The sequence below is a fragment of the Fukomys damarensis genome, unplaced genomic scaffold (genome assembly GCF_012274545.1).
Source record: "Fukomys damarensis isolate Sample0158 unplaced genomic scaffold, DMR_v1.0_HiC HiC_scaffold_16, whole genome shotgun sequence".
Lineage (NCBI taxonomy): Eukaryota > Metazoa > Chordata > Mammalia > Rodentia > Bathyergidae > Fukomys > Fukomys damarensis.
Genome location: NW_022900928.1, coordinates 17,150,477 through 17,157,414, shown reverse-complemented (window position 1 = coordinate 17,157,414; position 6,938 = coordinate 17,150,477). Strand labels below are relative to the sequence as shown.

At 45.4% G+C, this 6,938-nt stretch overlaps 1 protein-coding gene across 2 annotated transcripts in view; it reads left to right on the top strand.

Annotated features, from left to right (window-relative positions):
- Positions 1-6,938, top strand: part of Parva (parvin alpha) — a 144,203-nt gene that overhangs the window by 1,096 nt on the left and 136,169 nt on the right. The gene's annotated exons all lie outside the window — the stretch shown is intronic.

Below are 6,938 nucleotides of genomic sequence, written 5' to 3'. Positions count from 1 at the left end.
GGCGGCGGGACAGAGCCCGGCCCCAGCCCGTAGGCAGCGTCCTACAGCGGACCTGTGTCCCCGCCCTCTCCGCGCCCGAGGGCTGGCATTTCCCAAGTTTCTGCAGAAAGTTTTCAGGGCCGTCACTCTCACTCTTCGCCTTCATTGGTCTTTTGAAATCGTGTCGTTTCCTGAACTTGGCGAAGTGCTCTGGGCAGCAGCGAGGCTGCGCTAGCGTCCTGGGGTCTTCTGTGCTTCCCCAGGGCTCTGTTAACGAAGTTCATCACTGATGTTTGTTGAACGAATGAATGAACTGGCTGGCCCAGCCGTCCCGAGGTGCAGGAGATGATAAACTGTCCCCCAAGGAGAACACCTGGCTAAGATACACCCTTGGAATCCCGAGCCATGACCCCGGTGCGACCTCAGGCGTTGGGGCTTTAACAAAAATCATTTTCTTTTTCCTGCCGAGGTGAATTGAGGCCACTTTGTTTTTTTCTGGGCTAGTTTGTGTCTAAAATATTTTGTCCTGTGGGCAGATTTTGTATCCTGGTTTTGGAGTTGAAAAATGAGGTGACAGTTCTCGAGCACTGCAGTGACTGAGCGTTGTGTGGGTGGAATTGCTGGGTTAAAAAATGTTTTCAATAGAGGGTTGTGAGTGGACTGGAAGTGAACTTTTGGAAAGTCGGGTCATGCTGAGATGTAAAAATTTCCTGCTTTGCTTTCAAGTTATCTCTTAACATTTTTATTAGTATATGTGTGTGATACATAGTAAGTACATTCAGCATATGGAATTGGTACATATATACACATGACATCTTGATCCCTTTCCCCTCCTCACTGTCCTGTTTTGTCCGTCCCCATATTACCTTCCCATCTCCACGAATCTGTCTCCCTGCTTCCTATGATGTTATTTTGCCCTTTAGATTACTTATACTTTGGGCTTCTCACGTAAGAGAAACCATGTAACAGTTAACCTCTGTGTCTGACTTATTTCACCTAGCATTTTATGATCTCACAGTGCATCCATTTTCCTACAAATAAGTCAAACGCATCCTTCTTTATGGTGGAGTAGTATTCTCTCGTGTATATATTGGATATTCTCTTTATCGCCTCATCGGCTGTTTCCAAGATTTAACTATTATGATGAGCTGCCGTAATAGGTGCATGTGTGCCCCTGTCATATGATACCTTTAACTCCTAGGAAGATACTCAGAAGAGGAATACCTGGATCAAATAGAATTTCTACTTTTAATTTTTTTGACTTTAAATTTTATAGTCTCCATACCGATTTCCCTGGTGGTTGTACTAGTTTACATTCCCACCAACAGTGTAGAAGGGTTCCTTTCCCGCTACAACCTTGCCAGCATTTGCTGTTTTTTAAATTTTGGTTTGTTTGTGTGCTTGAGACAGGGTCTCTATGTGGTTCAGGCTGGCCCTGAGCTCACTGTGTACCCCTATGGCTCTCCTGCCTCTGCCTCCTGCATGCAAGGTTATAGATGTGTGCCACAGTGCCCAGCACTGTGCTTTGAATTCTTGATGATAGCCTTCTTTCTGGAATAAGATAGAATGCCAGTGTTGTTTGATTTGCATTTCTCTAATGGCCAAAGATGCCGAACATTTTTTGATATCTACGATAGCAAGTTACCTTAACATGTAAGAACAATTTCAGTGTTGAAAATTGGCAAACTTGACCGAAGAGCTAGACTTCCGTTCTCTAGATTCAAGTGAGAAGCAGCAACAACACATCCCCAGAGTTTCCTCCTCAATTTTAGTATAGTTGTCGGAGAGGCAGTCCAAGACCGCCCCCAGGGATGCCTGAAATCAGATAGTACCGCACTCTTTATACTGTATAGTGTTTTTTCCTAGAATACATAATTTATGGTAAAGTTTATAAGTTTGGTGCGGTAAGAGGTGACAATAGTAGCTAATAATAAAATAGAACGGAACAATATAGGAACCTCAGCCGTCATGATCGTATTGTACTCACCCTTCTCCTTGTGCCGCTGTGAGATAGTACACTGCCTGGTGATGGGACGAAGTACTAAGACAGCTGTGTTGAAGAGTTAAGTTAGGCTACTGAGCAGGGGTTACTTGAAGACAGGCACTGTATTACTGTGACGGTCACTCTGACAGTTGAGATAACTCAGATGGCTGGAAAGTGATAAATGGTGGGTAACTTATACAGTGTGGACACGCTGGGCAGAGGAATGATTAACGTCCTCGGAGAATGGAGGCGGGATCACATGAAATTTCATCATGCTACTCATTTAAAACTCACAAATTATTTATTTCCAGATTATCCATTTATTATTTTGTGACTCCAGTTGGTCCTAGGTAATTACAATAAAGCCATGGAGAGTGAAGCTGCAGATAAGGTAGGATGATTGCATTTTGATAAATGGGGGTTTAGTGTACAGTTGGTGACGAGTCATGAAATCCTGGTGTGGAAAGGACTTTTCTAGACTAGCCTTCCAACCTTTTTCTGTACTCTTCCTGACTTGAGCTCATCTAGTGTAAGATCGGCGACTCAGAATCCTTGGAGCTCGTGACCAGCCAGGAATACTCACCGTACTTTTGCCAACTCTGGGGAAAATTTACATTTAACCAAAAGGTGGTATCTCTGTACCCACAACTATCTGTGGAGCTAAGAGTGAGTCTCACAGTGGCTACTTGCCCATTTCAAATGGATGGCACTGCTGCCTTCCCTTGACCAGAGTAAACACCCTCTTGCTCCTAGAGCTGGTCCTCGCAGACGTGACTTTAAGGCTGTCTAGTATCCTGCATCCAGCTTCAGCCAAGGCTCTTGCAGGAAATAGAAGGCCCAGTTCATTGGGATTTTAAAAGGAATGAGTGAAGGGACTCTTTAAACGACTGTGGACACCCTTAAAGGAACCAAGAAAGGGGCGCTGAGGTACTACCTAGCAGCCAGCAGCAGGGAAAGCTGTTTCACCCCTGGACCTGAAGGAAAAAGGGAAGCAAACTGGAACCCATGGGAAGCTGGAGCTGTGGAAGAGGGACTGTCGGACAGGAAGCAGAGTTGTAAAGGGACAGTCATTGTCAGAAATGTACAGAAGGAGACAGAGAAGACCGGACAAGAAAGGCCTCTTCTTTTCTTTCTTGACTTCTCTTCCCATTGGCTGAGCACGGTGGTAAGTCACCAGGGAATAGGGATCCAGGTGAGGTAGCATGTAGGGATCAGTTCCTACCTCTTCTATCCTAGACTAGATCAGAGAAGGGAGTGGAGGGACCCAGCAGACTCTGTCAACGTGAGTTGCTCAGAAGTCTACATTGCATGGTAATAATTGAAGCCAACCAACCGGATCAGAACCAAACTGTCACCTCCCTTATTCTAGCATAGACACTTTGTTAATGCATCTAAGGACACTTTTCCTTTATTCTGTCAGCTACATCGTACATTCCCTCACTGAGCTTGTTATCAGCGTAAAGACACTTTTTTTTTGTATTGGTTGCTCCGAACTGTGCCCTTCTTCCCTAGCTTAGATTTACTTAGCTGGTTTTTTTAAACCAAATGCAAGATCTTATTCTTATCCCTATTAACTGTAGAGTCCTGATTCTGTCAGTCTATTTGGGAATCCAGGGGCTCTCAGTGGGTGAAGGGGAGAGTCCATGGCTTCATAAAGGGTCTGGTCCACCACGCAGCTCCAGCTGTTTGCTGCCCCCATCGGGTAGTTCTGGGAGCCACTCAAAGAAGGCAGCAGACTTGGCATGAAATGATTGTGCCTCGTGAGCGAGTGCCAGGCCTCTGTGATCAGGGGCTGCCCTTGTCCAAGGCCCCCGACCGTGAATTCTGTAACAGTAAGGCTGGGTCCTGCTCTGCATTCTGCATAAGCTCACAGCTCTGTGCTTTGCGGAATCTGCCTTCTTCCACTTTCTTCTCATCCTTCATGATAGACCACTAGCATTGGTCTGTCCACAAATTATCCCAGTGCTGTGGCATTAAATTCTTAACTCCAATTCTTACATTTCATGCCTGCTGTGTCCCGCTGTAGGACACAAAGATTGGAAAGACACGTACATGTGGGAATGTGTAAGTCAAAAAATTAACGTAAAAATATATCTTTTCAAGAATCCAACAGGCATCGTAGAATAGCTAAACCTTATAAGAATACATTAAACAATTCCTCGCTCTTGTGTTTTCATAAGAAAAAAATAGTGCTACAGAAGTAAGATAAACTAGGGAGGTTAAAAAGCATGATATTTAGGGTCAGACACATTTGGGTTTGATTTCTATTCTAGTTCCTTATTTATTGCTATGATTTAGGACAAATTCCTTAAACCTCTCAGCCTCTTTATAAAGTGAGAATGAAACTCATGTCTTTACATGGAAGGTACGCATCTAAACATGCATTGCATGGCACAAATAATGGTAGCCACTGAAATTGACAACTCAGTTTTAGAGAGTTGTTGAAATTGGAAACAGGCTTTATTATGGAATACAGAAGATTCTACGGGTTCTGTAAAAATAGCCAAGTAGCCTGTGACTGTAAGCCTTTGTGGCACTATTTTGGTCCCTTTAGAAGCTAAGGAGCTTTTCTTTGGGAGTCAGATCCTTCTGTTTCTCATGGTGACACATTTTGGTGTTTCAAATATTAGGTCCCGTTTCTGTGAGTTGCTAGGGGAGTGAGTAGGTGGCTTTTATTTTTCTCTGGGGATCTTTTCTTTTTAGTTTCTAGTCTGCAGTTATAGTGCACATGGCCCTCCTGGGTGCGTTCTCAGACCAGCCATTTGGAATCCACTTGCCAGAGGGCCATTTTCAACTTCCTTGCTCCTTCCTTGCTCTTCCGCACCTCACAGATTTCAGAAGAGTTGCTTGGACTTGCTTTTCTTTTCTTGTCTTTCAGTCACCTTCCAATCCAGTATTTCCATTCTTTCTCCAATCATTTTTGAGTGCCTGGTGCTGGAAAGGAAAACACAGACAAAAATTCTTTTTCTTTATGGAGCTTCTATTCCTGCAGAGGAAACACAGTAGCTGAGCTAAGTTGGTAAAACATTTCTATTTTGTCAAAGTGGAGGCAACAAGAGCTGTAGAGCAAAGTAAAGCAGGAAAGGGAGAAATGGGGTGTTGCAGGTTGGGAGAGGGCTAGTGGTCTTAAACAGATTGTCTGGAGAAGGCCTCACTGAGAAGGGGACATCTAAGCCAGACCAGAAGTAGCTGAGGGACAGTCACATGCATATCTTGTAGAAGAGCACTGCCTGTGCAGGGAGCGGCACATTCAAAGATCCTGAGGTATGAAAGTGGCTCTGGCATATTGCTGAGGACCAGGAAGGAGATCCATGGCCCTGGGAGCACTCTTATGACCAGGGGTCGGGGGGAGTGAGGGTAAGGGCCTCGGCAGATTGGGTAGGGCTCTGGGAGGTTATTGTAAGACTTGGGCTTCGGCTCGTATAAGACAGGAAGGTTTGGGGTATTTTGCCCCCAAACAAGCAAATCTTTCTGTTTTTAACAGGACTGCTCTGATCATGTTGAGTGACCAGAGGGTGGCAGGAGTGGGCAAAGAGGAGACAGGAGACCCCTAGAATGGCCTGAGGAACAGACACATGGTGGGAGTCTGCAGTGACATAGTAACAGTGGAGAGGGTGAGCGTCCAGTTCTGGGTATAGTTTGAAGATACAGCAGTTAGGAGTTACTGAAAGATCACGTGGAACATGAGAGGATAGAATCAAGGTGGTTATGGGGTTTGTGTTTGAACAACTGCAAAGACGGAATTGGTTTTAACTGTAGTAGAGTATTGTGCTGGTCTGGGAAGAAGAGAAGGTGCTGGGTCTGGGATCTGTTAGTCAGAGGTCCCCGTTAGACTTCCGAGTGGAGACGTTGAGTGTGCAGCTGGTTCTGCCACTTAGTTCAGGGCCGGGTCTAGACAGCTGTATACAGCTGTGTACATCTGTGAGACCGAATGGGATCATTGAGCATGGACGGAAAACAGGAGAGGTGCAAGGACTAAGCCTGGTGGCTCTGCCATGTTTAGAAGTGGGCAGAAGAGGAGGAAGTAGCAAGAGAGATTGGAAAAGAGCCCACGTGCTAGGAGGGAAACCAAGAGAATGTGGGGTCCAGGTTGCCAACTGAGGAGCAATTCCTTCCCCACTATTTAAGTGAATTCCCTGGCTGAGGTCTTCAAAATCCATCTCCTTTTCAGTCCGGGTGCCACTGAGTTTCTGGGAGGCATTTGACACCGACTCTTTTCCTTCAGTCCATCTTCTCCCTTGGCCTTATCCTCCTGAGTCTGTTTCCTGTGTCTCTCCTCCTTCTCAGCCCCTTTCTCATTAGCCCGTTAGGTTACTGCTCAGGAGTGTTTCCTGGAGGGCTGAGTCCCCCACTTTGCCCTCTGGTTTGTCCCCTTGGTTGACTCATGGGTGGCCACAGCTTCAACTGCTGTCTGAACATTGATGATTCCCAAACCCACATCCTGATCTTTCACTCTTTGTCCAAGCACACCTTCCCATTGTCTTGGGTGTCTCGCAGGACCCCACATTCAGCATGCCCACCTCAGAATCATCGGTCCGCTTGCCCGAGTTTGCTTCTGCTCTTCCCTCCTCCCACGCGGGGCTGTGCTGTTGTGCGATCTATTTCAGAGAGCCATGACTTTTTCTTAAAGTGTGAACATCTTAGCATTCACAGGTTGTATATCCTCAGTTATAAGTACGTAGTGCTGCCTTTGCCACTGTAGACAATAGGTAAATGAACAAGCATGGCTGTGTTCCCATAAAATTGTAGTTATGCACACTGACTTTTGTGTGTATGTGTATGTGTAGTACTTGAGAGCAAACCCAGGGCCTTTGCACTAAGCCACATTCACTTTTTTTTTCTTAAAGTGTGAACATCTTAGCATTCACAGGTTGTATATCCTCAGTTATAAGTACGTAGTGCTGCCTTTGCCACTGTAGACAATAGGTAAATGAACAAGCATGGCTGTGTTCCCATAAAATTGTATATGCACACT